General features: G+C 39.7%; 1 protein-coding gene across 1 annotated transcript in view; it reads right to left on the bottom strand.

The window, feature by feature from the left end:
• The window catches only part of ITFG1 (integrin alpha FG-GAP repeat containing 1), a 1,017,137-nt gene that overhangs the window by 576,881 nt on the left and 426,297 nt on the right, over positions 1–13,959 (bottom strand). The window lies entirely within an intron of this gene.

Raw genomic sequence — 13,959 nt, 5'->3', positions numbered from 1 at the left:
ATAACTGACTTTTAAGAAATTAATTTAAAATGTAATGAAAGAAGGACATTATTTGTGATATACTTCATAATGCCATCCGTAGTTTTTATGTACTTGTAAATGTCCTACATTTGTGGATATCTTTTAAGTATACAATGTATTTTCATTCAGCCCTCTGCAGACAGTATATCAAAATACGTAAGTTACATATTATAGATTTAATGCGTTAGACAGTATGTCAAAGGAGAGTTAAAACTCCAGTCAGTGCAGAGGCGATAACTAAATTGTTCCAAATAAGCATCTTGCCAGAACAAAGGTGCAAAAAAAAAAAAAACCATCTCTGTAAGAGTATTTTGGGTCTGATGCTAATAAAACAATACACACAAGCATAATTTTTTTTATTATGAAATACAAATCATGCCACCTACTATAAAATAAGCCATGTTACACAAAGCGGTTGATAGAAACTATAAACAATATTATAAATATTTGCTCAGTGAGTACCACCCATCATGTTGTCGGAAGGAGAGTAGATCAAATGTAATTGCGAATTCAGTGATGTGTTGATATGTGTAATCGCAGTCCCTCCTCACAGATTGGCATTTTACAAAAAGTCGATATTGGGGATTATTTCTGCTTTCTACTTGTATTATGGTTCATTTAGAAGAGAATCACTGCATATATTTGCAAGTAGCCTTACAAGTGTGGTCACCTGATTTTAGAGAATTCAGTCAATAAGAATGCTGAGTGCTCAATGGCAGAAATATACGAGAAGTATTGTAGATATGATATGGTTTCCAAGATGAAAGTAATCATAAACCAGTAATCACTTAACCAAGGAAATGAAATCAATTATGAAAGTCAACTGCTAACCCTGACAAAAATCATCTTATAACGAAGGAGTTACACAAGGGGAAGACATGGAAATGACATGCCATTATACAAAAGGTCAATCTAATGTAGATTAACAGTTGTGCATGCTTATAAGCAAAGAGCAGTGTGCATCAATGGAGAGACTGCAGAAAAATGAAACTGGCTACTAATCAAGAATTGTTAGTCTGCATACAACGCTTCCTCGACAAAAAGGCCCCAAAGCAGAAAATCTAGTAAGAAATGGAGGGAATCTACAAGAAAAAAGCTTATTGCATTTTCAGTCTATCTCCTTAGCCGTTCTTTTAGGTAGAGCACCATTTCTGCCAAATTAGCACATTTCCTCCCTCACTTTCTTTTGACCATACAAGTTTCTTGTGTAAGGTAGTAATTCAATTTGTATAGTAGGGTGTTAACTTATTTTTGTGTGTTTTCAATCCTCGGTTATAGATCTGTTAAGTCGTCTATCAAAGAGGTTGCAACCAAGCAAGATATTTCTGTCCAAATCCTCAGAGGGATTAGATGCAGTGGTGACCCTGAGGTGATAGAATTGACTAGGTCCATACAATTTCTGGGTTTAGCGACTCCGTCCTAAAAAGACGATAATTACTGTTCTCAACCCCACTTCTCTGTTGCACCTTAAACCCTCTACAGTAGGCTGGTTGAATCATACCTATATAAAACGTTTACAGAATTTTAATATTTGTTTTACTAAAAACAAAGTGAGAGTTTATCACAACGTAGGTATGAGCGAACTACAGCAAATGTATCCTTAGAAGGATTATGGACACATAGAATCTGGCTGGAGTAACAGTCTGCTTCAGCAAACAACATACATTTTTGAAGGATTTGAGGGCTGCGTTTCACTCCGATTTAGCCTCAGCAGAATAATGAATCTACCAGATTCTTTCTAATTCCTTACAACCTGCTTTAACTACTTTCAGGGAGGTACTGAACCAAGGAGCCGAAGCACAATTAGAATAGATGTACTTTAAGTGGTATATCCAGGGTCTTATTTAGCCATTTCTGATTATTTTGATACTCCGTGTTTAAGCGCCGGTTTCTGTCGGACCAGGAGTGCATAGTAAAATCCCTGCCAATTTATTCAAATCTGTCTTAGGGACAAACCAAGTCTGGCCTTTTCTCTATTTCGATTACCTTTCCCTATCTTGCTCGGACTACTAAGCTCAACATTAATTAAAATATTGGTCTGTCCAGATCTGAGGATCTATTTAAATATTAGTCACCACCACCAGGGTTGCACAGATTAAGTCTGGCATATTAGCATTTTTGTATGTAGTACCAGCATCGACCTGCAAAAGATTCAGAGCTGCAAGCACACTAAGCAGGTGGGTCTCCTGTATGTTACTATCCACATCTACCCAGACAAAGTCACCCAGCTAGAAAGGCTGCATTGAATAGCAATAAAGGCATAATGAAATCAGCCAAAGAGTTGCCAAAACTGTAAGAAGGGCCCTGAGGGCGGTAGCACAATATTCCTCTAATAGAAACTGTATTGCTACATACTTGAATGGGCATGCTGTATAAATATCGATGGACCTGCTCTGGTTGCTGCATGTGCATGTTTCGCTCAACACCCCACAGTCATCGTGGTTATCACTGTATGGGGACAGTATAGAGATACAGCTCTCTTCCAGGTTTGGACCAGGACAGTTTCCTGCCTTTGTCAGATTTGATGCTTTTTATTCTTTAAAAATCATGTGGAGTTTTGGTGTCGCTATATAGACGACATTTTTATGATTTGGAATGGGGACGAGGCGCTCTTAACAGAGTTCCATAATTGGCTGAGCCGTCGAACTCAAGAATTTAATTTTACAGTTTCGAGTGATCGAAATAAAATAAATTTTCTGGATGTTTATGTCCAACACGAGGGTGGTCAATTACTAGTGAGTCTGTATACCAAACCCACAGACCGAAATACATTGTTACATTTTACTAGCAGCCATCCCCGCACTTTAAAAGAAAATGTGCCTTACGGCCAATTCCTCCGGGTGAGGAGGAATTGTAGTACCAAGGATGATTACTTTTTCCATGCAGAAACATTAAAAGAAAAATTGGTGACTCGGGGATACCCAAAAAGATTAGTGAAAGTGGCCCTTAAAAGAGCCTGGTATACCCCGAGGGAGACATTATTGGTACCCAAAACACAAGAAAACAATACACTACTTACATGTGTACTTACGTATGATCCAAGAGATAACAAAGTCAAAAAGTTGATTTAAAAAAATTGGAAACTGATAGAAAACTTAGGAATACCAAAACCCCTTTTCGCCTTCAAAAAAGGTAAAAATGTCTGTCAACAACTAGTGAGGGCGGCCACTAAATCAGAGCCCCCACCAAGAGACATTAGAGACCTTTTGAAGTTGCCACCTATAGTTGGACATTTTCGGTGTCAGAACTGCTTGGCATGTGGATTGACAAAAGATTCTTAAGAAATAGAGATAAATGGCAAAACACATTATCGGAGAAGTTTTTCTAATTGCAATTCAAGAAATACAATATATTGTATCAAGTGCCCTTGCAATAAGTTTTATATAGGCCAGACCATCCAAGCCAAAACAAAAATGAATTCTACAGCATAACTCAAGGGTAAAATGCAAAACACCGGGAGCCCCTCTGGTGAATCACTATCAAACGAGTAATCACTCAGAAAAAGATTTTGAGTGGACAGTATTGTGCACAGTGGCAAATATGAGTAGAGATGAAACTGAATTGACTAGAAGCAAGACTAATTGAGAAATACCATACAGCAAGGGCAGGTCTCAATGATAGAGATGAAATTTGGGCTTTGTTACAATAACTGTTTTTCTCATTTCTCTTATTCATATATGCATTATTCGTGTTTTTGATGTTCATTACCATTCTAGAAATTCGAAAAGATTGTTAGAGGTGAAGGCACAACACGGGGCTATAAGGTTGATTATTGGTTACAAGTAGATTAATTAGTGCTATTTATTTATGTTTTTCATTATTATAATTTTATTTTTCATTTCATTAGAAAACAAATCTGGTTTGGCCTATGCATCGATATATAATAACGCGAATGGTAGAACAGGAAATTTGATGTGTAGTAGTGGATTAGTCCTCTTTCTATTGCGGTAGCTTGACCGCCTGTAGGAGAGTGTGTTTCCTTTAGTTCTTCGTTTGTGTTTACTACGGAAATGTGAAGAGTCAAAATATCGCAGTATGAGTGACTGTGGATCGTAATGGCGGCCCGGGAATACGCGCAGGTTTAACACATACAAAAGGTAAATTTGTGTACCTTGAGGAGGTTATAAGACACATTCACAAATACAACAGAGTATTGGGGGGTCCTAGGGGAGTTAGTTTATAGACTGAGAAAGTACCTTGTCCCCCAACTACTATAACAAAAAACAAGAGAGGTACTCAAAGTCTGTGAGGTGGAAAACTAATAGGACCTGATTGTGTCCAATGTGGGTGTTCAGATCAAACCGTTGATCTTGAGCACATGACACTGTTATGTCGCAAAGGTGAGGAAGAGAAGATACAGGATCTGGAAAGTTAGAACAAAGTACCCATCCGCCCACTCATTAGTGGAATTTCGTCATCTGGGTTGGTGAAAAGAATGGTGTCCTATAGGCTCCTCCTCAGGGAGAGTCTGAGGTAGCCTAATACTGGACCCTCAGACAGAACATCCAACTGACAGAAGACAGTATGTGAGTGGAAGGGGCAAAAAAAGTTTGCAGTGCTCAGAAAAGAAAAAGAAAGGAAACTAATCCTTGTGATTAAAAATACCTACTTTGATGACATAAGAAGACTTTATTGGGTGTGACCATCAAAGTGGTATCGTTAAAAACAGTATGCTGATAGCATGCAAGGAATTACTATCTATCATGTATGTTAATTGGTCGACATGTTTCAGCCTATACCGGCTTTCTTCAGGACCTATGATATGCTACTGCAGCAGTAGCATATCATAGGTCTTTTCTGAGCACTGCAAACTTTTTTTGCCCCTTCCACTCACATACTGTCTTCTGTCAGTTGGATGTTCTGTCTGAGGGTCCAGTATTAGGCTACCTCAGACTCTCCCTGAGGAGGAGCCTATAGGACACCATTCTTTTCACCAACCCAGATGACGAAATTCCACTAATGAGTGGGCGGATGGGTACTTTGTTCTAACTTTCCAGATCCTGTATCTTCTCTTCCTCACCTTTGCGACATAACAGTGTCATGTGCTCAAGATCAACGGTTTGATCTGAACACCCAAATTGGACAAAATCAGGTCCTATTAGTTTTCCACCTCACAGACTTTGAGTACCTCTCTTGTTTTTTGTATAAGACACATTCGTCATGAATGCTGACTCAGGAGTTAAGTTGGATCATAATTCTGGTATATTATGATTTTCAGGAACCTTGTACTTGATTTACGAACTACCTGTCCGAATTAGTTGGCGAAAGTGTGAGCCGCAATCGTGTTCACGGAGAGTAAACCTGATAGATATCTAGTCTTTATTGGTAGACAGATTATATTTATTTAGATTTTTCAATTTTGGTTCATTATTTGCACTTTACAGTAACTCCGATTGGTTAAAGCTGGGAAACTAAGATAGATTGTGATCCGGAAGAGGCACAAGATTGAACGTTATGATGGTATGGAATAAAGTGTGTTTCATTAAAGTGCTGTGTTTAACCAGCCAGTGTTTAGTTCGTTTTTAACTATACTGGGTTAAGGTACCGCCTCTAAGACGACTATAAGAGGAGATTTGTGAAATTTGAATAATATCCCCTTGGTCTTCCCTTAATTATTTTGGTGTATTTATACCTTCACTATCATGTAGGGGTGAGTAAATGTTACAATCACTATGCCTTATCAGTTTGAGGAAGCTGAAATTAAGCATATTCATTACAATAACATTTTCTTTGTTGTATATTTGAAGGTGTATATTTGAGTGTATATAATTAGAACAATATCCCCAATGTATATATATAAATGTGTAAATATTATATATTTGATTCCCTAGGCGGAATCTTGATTGCCTTAAGTCCTGATGATGCCTGAAATCTAGAAAGGCTGAAACGCGTCGACAGTTTGTTGAAGGCACTTTTACAACATTTTGAATACATAAAATGATCTTAAAAGGAGTACAAAAATAATAGAGGTTAAAAGGATTGTACCTCTGATGCTCCTATTTCTTTATGGTGACCTTTTTGTAAGGAATGTCTTTTTGGTTATATTTGTTTGAGAAAGTTTCCTTTTGATAAAAATAAGGGCAGAGAATCCTAAAAAGATTCAAAGATACTTATGTTTGTTTGTATATATATATATATTTGTTTGTATATTGCATATATATGTATGAGTTGTATGTGTGTATATATATGTGTAAAAAAACAGTAACAAATGATATATAGTCAATTCTTTTTGAAAAAAATGGTTTATTAAATAAAATATATAAACCAATAAGCTGGAAAATTATTTCTGGATTGCCACTGGTTGAAGTAGTTTAAAGAAACTTTAGATTCATTTCGAAAAGAATAATCCCAATTAGGAAGAGATGATTAACAGTATCTTTTTCCGGAAATTATTTGTGTTATTGTTCCTTAGGCATCACGTTTATTATTTCATGTACTTTTTATTCCTGCATCTGATCCAGAGCAGTAGATGGTATGTCAGCAAGAGCAATAGTAGACACACTATGAACTGGACAATGACCTGCATCAGATATAGCTGCCTTTTGTCATTCAGTCAATGCATATATACATTGCTTTCATTGAAGTTACCTGTCACACCTACCACCATGCATTCCTAGTCAACATTTCTAACTATAACTGGGTGTAGACTGTTTGAACCCAAACTTGTAACCAGCAGCATAGATGAAGTTGAAGCAGCAGCTATGACCAATGAGCAAGGTGCAAAGTAGGTGATTCGTAAGTGGGTCCCATTAAGTTTGGGTGTTGGCCAACTCAACCCAACTATAAGCCTGAGTTTCGCCTGACCCCTGTCATGCTGTGATTTTGTAGGTCGAATAAAGAAAAACCAAAGGGGATGATGGACGGAGCGTTGACAATACAAACACTCACCCCCAGTCAACTGATCTGGGTTTAATCCATCACCGTTCTTTAGCTCACTCCACCACCCCAGTTCAGACATGGCCATATGCAAATCAGTCTGACCCTGTGCCTCATGGGAACAGTCCAGCCCAAACCTCCAAGCCATGTCTTCCCTGGACCGGAATCAAGCTTCCCAGGACTGGTTTCTGGCATTACAGCCGTCTTCAGCCGGGCTTGCTTGAATCCAGTGGCAAAGTGAGCAAGGGACTCACGTCTGAGCATACCCTGCCAACTTAGGGCGAACAAAGAGAGTCCCTTGCTCACTTTGCCACTGGATTCAAGCAAGCCCGGCTGAAGACGGCTGTAATGCCAGAAACCAGTCCTGGAAAGCTTGATTCTGGTCCGGGGAAGACACGGCTTGGCAGTTCGAGCTGGACTGTTCCCATGAGGCACAGGGTCAGACCGATTTGCATGTGGCCATGTCTGAACTGGGGTGGCGGAGTGACCTAAAGAATGGTGATGGATTAAACCCAGATCATTTGACTGTGGGTAAGTATTTGATTTGCTCAAGCGCTCCGTCCTTCATCCCCTTTTGTTTCGCCGTGATTTTGTAGGCATCATAATATGTGCCTACGGGAAGCTTAAAAAATATACATAATAGAACAAATAAATTAAATGTAACAATAGTCACATTATGTAGACAAGTCAATTCAGCAAAATTTCAATAACGGGTGCCATGTCCTTTGACACTGGTGTTGTAACAGGAATTACTTTAGACCCCGTCAACCAGGACGGCATTAGAGAAAACCACAGCAGCAGCAGAAAAAACTATGAAAAGTTGAAGATGAACAAAATAATGAAAAAGTAACTAAAGTACATATATTTCTCTCTATATCCTCTGCATTTACCATTCGCCGCCACAATAACCAAACTGTGCATCCATGAAATGTTTACAGTCATCATAGGACAAGGGAACAGCCATAATATATCCCAGGCACAGCCTCATATGACTGATAACGCTTGAATATGGTGACCATATTACCCAATGAAGTCTGAACTATACCCAGTACAACATGTATTGATGTCCAGCCATTCATATGCCTACTGAAGCATCACATCCAGAGTGCTTTTGAGGTCCTGGAGTTAGAATCTACTCCATTTGTGTTATTGGGATAGTGCCTCATGCCCCTGATGAGTTCTCAGACCGCCATCTGGTTCCTAGGCAACCTTCAGAGCGCCTGGTTGGGAACAAGTCAGTTTAGTTAGGCAGAGCTCTCAAGTTTTGCTTTGAGCATTAGTAGCCTATCCAGGTCAGGATTTTTCTTTCAATTCTGAAACTTTTATTTCTGCTTTAATAATGGGATAAAAAGGGACTAAAAATCCCAGAATGCACAGAAAAGATTCTGAACTGCGTGAGCTACTCCCTTACGGGCCTGAGAAATTAAAGAGCTCTGAAATACTTCTATAGTTAACATGCTGTGCAAGGTGGGTGAGGTTAGAACACATGGTGTAAGTATGATGTGTGAAGAATAGCTGTGCATCAGCATGTACCCAGAGTCAGGCTGCTTTGTGGAGGAAGGTGTGTGAGAGATTGGATAGCAGCATATACACTATCCTCTAGCCACTGGAATACAGGTAATACACTTCTACTGTCTGGGAAGTGGTCCTCATATTCCATCTAGTGTCAATGCATACCAGAGGCATTCAAATGTATCGCACTCTGCTGTATAATTAATACTGTGAGTCAAACCGGAGGATGAACCCCGGAATCTCTTTTTCAATGTGTACCATGTATTTCTCGACATATGCATCCAGCCATTGTTTTTCTCTTTCAGCCCTTGAGCGAATCAACTGACCTTGCGGGGTTGGTGGTTTAGCAGAGTCTAGCAATGGGGAGATGTTTGACCTGTTTCTAGTATCTATTAACATTTTCAATATAGCACAATCTTCACAAGTTTATAACGTTTCTATATTTTGCATCTTCAAACTGCATGCTCTCTCAACAATATTCACTATGTTCCTTAAATCTGGCAGTAAAAAACTGTCCTTTAATTAAAACTTTGGTTTATCGCCTCTCCTTTTGTCTTCTCTCTTTCAAATGTCCCTCTCCTTACCTTCCATTCTCTGCATGCCTCCTCTGTCTGAGCACAACCTACTCTGACATATCCACCATTGACTTTTCTTTATTTCAGCACCTACCCCCCAGCTCGGTTACAAGATCACAACCTCTCCTCCCTCTGCTGAATTTATACTTATGCAACCTAACAATATCTAATCTCGACTAACTCTTGCATTAATCCCACCAACCATGTGTTTGAGTGCACCCTTCCGACTAATGATTTTGACCAACCGCTAATACTTTAGTCCACCATAAAAAAATAAAAATGACTACATGGAATTGCTTGCTTTGAGTGCGCAAGACTAGTCCCAATAAATAACAAACAATAACCAATAACACTGAACTAACCATCAACTTTTGGTCCCAGAGCAGAGTGCTGCCCGGTGTAAAGCACTTTGATGCCTCGTCAGGGGTAGTAAGAGCTATAAAAATGCCATTGCAATACAATACAATACATCCTAAGACACAAATGCTTATGGTTGCTAAATACCTGCACGTCCACATCAACTTTCTAGATCCTACAAGGATTGTGTGCCTTGCTACAGCAGATGACTCCAACCTTTTCTGTAATAAGAGCCACTTATTTTCAATGAAAATAATCCGGAGCTGCCATTCTTATTACTGTTAAACTAGTGACAGCATCAGAGCATGATTACGTTTGTAGCCCCAATATGTAAGACTATGAGGAGTGTTCACCTAAGTTCATCAGGTAGGGGTGCCAGCAATAATGTAAAAATAGGCTTTGTTAATGTGGAATGCTTCTATATGGGTAATACATAACAGACATAGCTGCAGTGCCCTTGGCACTAACGTAATAATAATATCAGTAATAAGTCTCCCCAGCGCCGCATGATTTATCTATGAATATACCTTATAAATATATTTTGGAAATTGAACTATTTTTCTCCAAACATCAACTAATGAGTTCTGAAAATACATATATTTAGGTCTCAAAAACATGTCTTTACATTTTTGATTTACATATTTTAATTTGATTTACTAAGCTGGGCTGCACACAGGAGCACTACTCGCACAAGCTCATCGTTGGAGAAGCCCGTGCTACAGGCTCATTTGGTCTCCTGCAAGTTCCTTTGCGTAGGTACAGCTGTTTCTGCCCCTTCTCAATTCCACCACAGCAGCAGTCGTTGGACATTTTTATTTGCCCTGCACACTCCTGACTTGGCAGAAGAAGGAATACTTCAAACCCACCTAACACAGCTGGCTTCTTAGCACCACACAGAAAGCTGCTTATAGGGAAGGAGAAGGACGAGGGAGGAGAGTTCCGAACCCTTGCCCCATCCATAGGAGCGGAAGAAAGGAGGGTAAAGGGACGAGCGATGCTTAAGAGTGCACATGACTTCACAATGGTCGCAATTTCTTGCTTTCTATCAGTGGCAGCTGGCATGTACCGAGGGTGGTGAGCATGGGCAAAAACTAAACAAACAAAAAATGTGACTTACCTTTCTGGCTTGTGAGCAACGTCGTCCTCGCTTGGGTCTTCGCTCCTTGAGGCAGGCTCCAACATGGGACCCAGCCAGCTGCCCTAACAAATCCTGGAGCTCAGAAGCACCTGGATTGGAGGGAGTGGCCTCAATCAGTGCTCTCAAAAGACCTGCGCTTTTTCTAACCCAGCTGTCTAAGACAGCTGGGTTAGAGAGGGTAAAAATGCGCATGTCTGGCTGGCCGCGCAAGACAGCTGGCCAAAGAGAAAGGCACATTTTAAATTTTAGCGCACAACTCCCTGCTGTCACTCGACAGCACTGGCCTCGCCCCCTTTCTGACACTCTGTTCGGGACGGGTTGGTAATAAATAAATTATCACCATCTTATATTTCAGCTCTGGGGCTTGTGGGGAGACGCTCCGCCGCTCAAATGGGGGAGTCGCCCCTGCATGGCTGGTATTCACATGCAATCCAGAAATGTCATAGTTCCGAAGGGCAGTGGAGGGGGAAGACGGGAGAGGGGTGAGGGGGGGACGTCTGTTTCAGCCCTTGGCTTGTCAATTCTTTAAAGACCTCGCCTCTACCCATAGCCAGTATATTGCCACCCGTATAACTACTGTCTTTTGTGCCTGGGCATCTTTCCCGCCATCCTTCTAAAACTTCCTATTGATCCACCTCAATTTTCGATTTAACATTTTCACTCGATAGTCCACTATTCCACTATGGTTCCACACTACATAACTAGCAAATTTCGCATCAGTTTTAACCATGTTCTCTCTCAAGAAGATAACGGAAGCAGGCATTAGATCGGAAAAGCCTGCGCAGTATTGTAATTTTGCAGTGCCATGCACTATTAAGCACATTGTTGTGCTGAGAAACGCAGAGGACCAGCCAAACCGGCGCATACAAATGAAGTCACACAATGACGATTCGGAAACGGGCCTCGTCAATCATTCTGTCCAAAAAACAGCAAAGATGCAGGGAACCCTTAGCATCCGTGAAGTGAGCAGAATGTGAGATTTATGCAGCACTTGTTTGAGCACAAATGAAGCAAGTATCTATGTCGTGGATAGCGACAAAGAAAATGGTTGTTCGTAGCATCAGTTGGGGCAATGGTAAGAGATAAACTGTTTTAGCACTACACTAGAGAGAGGACAGTGCTGGGTGAATGTGATTGCACACACTATTGCAGGTTACACGCCCTACACCCGTCTTGCTGTGACTGGCTAGACCTGATCGTTTAACTTCCTGTCTACCATTGTACCCCAAAGTGATTGGTATAGCCGGAAGTGACGTAATTGTGGCCAGATTCTGTACTAAAATGTTATGGTGTGTGGGAAAGGGAACTCACTCCTGATACCTGTCTGATCATAAAGTATGTAAATCCATAACATCCAGCTATTATGAACTCTACCCCTTACCCCCAACCGGGGGTGGCTATTGATTTCACATTTGAACATAAATGCTCAGGCAGAGTCCTACTTCCAATCATTTCAACACATTTTCTTGTATTTTAATTAACAGGAAACATGAATTTAGAAAGTATAATTTAAATTAAATAGATTCTCAAGAATATAAATGTTTCGGTCAAGAAGTGCACTATCACAATGAAAAATAAAACAACTTCATCAATCCAATCCCATCAATCCCATTGGTCGTGCATATGTGCATATTCTCAAATGAAATATATTTGCAAGCTGAAACCATTGATAAACAAGCGATGCCATGTGGTATTTAACATTCATTAGCTTGATTTAACACTTTTGAAGTTAAAATGAGTAATTCCACTAATATTTACACAAACTTAACTTTATTCCACCCACCAAACAACATATGAACTCACTTTATCAAACACAATTCATGGAGAAGCAAGAAAATGTTCGGAATAAGAGCTGCTGGGCCAAGCATTCTCAATCTGCTCAAAGGGCTTATTTTATCTATCAGCATGGATTCATTTCACGGAGTGCTCAGAAAGGTGGCATGCATACTTTGGGCTTTATGTGATGTTAGATATCTTTGTGAACCTGGGCCTACAGCAAATGAACTATAGAAGTCCCAATGCACATCTGATTTCAAAGATGCGCTATACATGATATTTATGATATTTATTGAAGTGTTCAATCTAATTATGCCTTAATATAGTCTTTAAAAGTGTATTTATCACAGTTTATAGAGAACTGAATAAACAACAATTTTCATTATGTTGTATTTAGTATATAAAATGGTAATATTAACAGCCAACAAAAAAATTAATTCCAATATGGCCGAGAATCTGAACCAATAGTAGCCTGCGGCGTGATTATGCAAGGAAAAAATACACTTCATTTTCTTAACTTACATGCAAGTCCCTCCAGTTGACGAGGCTGCATTGAATTACATAAGGACCCCTTACCTTTGTATGTATGTATGTATGTATGTATATGATATGTGAACCTAGCCAAAAGGCTGCAGAGCGCTGTACAGGATCAAAGACCAGCATTAACTCAACTGGGTTGTAGAAGGTTAATGCACTGTAATATAGAGTTTTTTTTAAAGAGATGCGTCTTCAACTCTGTCCCTAATAGGAGAACCCTTGGGTCAGTTCTGACACATACAGGGACGTTGTGCCAGATACTCGGACTGGAGCATAGATGGAAAAGGCATGCTGCTTTGTTTTTTATTTTTTATACTTAGCTTTATTTCACCTTTGACTGAAAATTAAACCTTATCTGGGTGGAGTGCCATACTGAGCAAAAAAAACAATGTACTGGAATGGAGACTCGAGCAGATGCGTTCAACTTAAGCATTCCACCCACCACTTTTGGGGTTTTCTGCATCTACCCAGACCACTCCTCAGACATTTCAGGATTAAGATCAATGACAAATTCCTCAATTTGAAACCTAAAAGGTTATCCTCTGCGCTACTGGAATGCCAGTAGCGCAGAGGATAACCTTTAAAATTCTTACTATAGCCTTTAAAGCAGTTCATGACCTTGGCCCCTCTTATTTGAGGGACAGATTTTCCCGCTATGTCCCTACTCGGGCTCTGCGTTCAGCTGATTGTAATTTTTTAAGAGTACCCCGATTTCAGCGAGTTCGCTTGGGAGGCCAATCACTTGCTGTCACCGCGGCCAGGACTTGGAATACCCTCCCCCTTTCCCTGAGATTAACTGAAAATTTTGTGACATTCAAGAAGGCACTTAAAACTTATCTTTTCAGAATGGCTTAATAAATTTCTCATAGTAAAAGAAAATTCTGATCTCTTCTTTCTCTCCGGCCACATGCTTGTTTCTTTTTTACGCGCCAGGACACTCTGGTAGTATATGAGCGCGATATAAAACAGCTAAAATAAAATAAATAAATAAATAAATAAAATAAAGAATGCCTAAAAAGGCCCTATCAATTTGCATTATACTCAACTATAACAAATTCAGTAGCAAACCGATTTAAATGAATTTGATATAATCCCCGACCATATTGCACAAAAACAAATCAACAGTCCATCTACATTCAGTAACAGACCAGGCACTGATCCAAATGT

Source organism: Lissotriton vulgaris, chromosome 12 (genome assembly GCF_964263255.1).
Source record: "Lissotriton vulgaris chromosome 12, aLisVul1.2, whole genome shotgun sequence".
Taxonomy (NCBI): domain Eukaryota; kingdom Metazoa; phylum Chordata; class Amphibia; order Caudata; family Salamandridae; genus Lissotriton; species Lissotriton vulgaris.
Note: the sequence above shows the minus strand (reverse complement) of the source record. Positions and strands in the feature narration are given on the sequence as shown.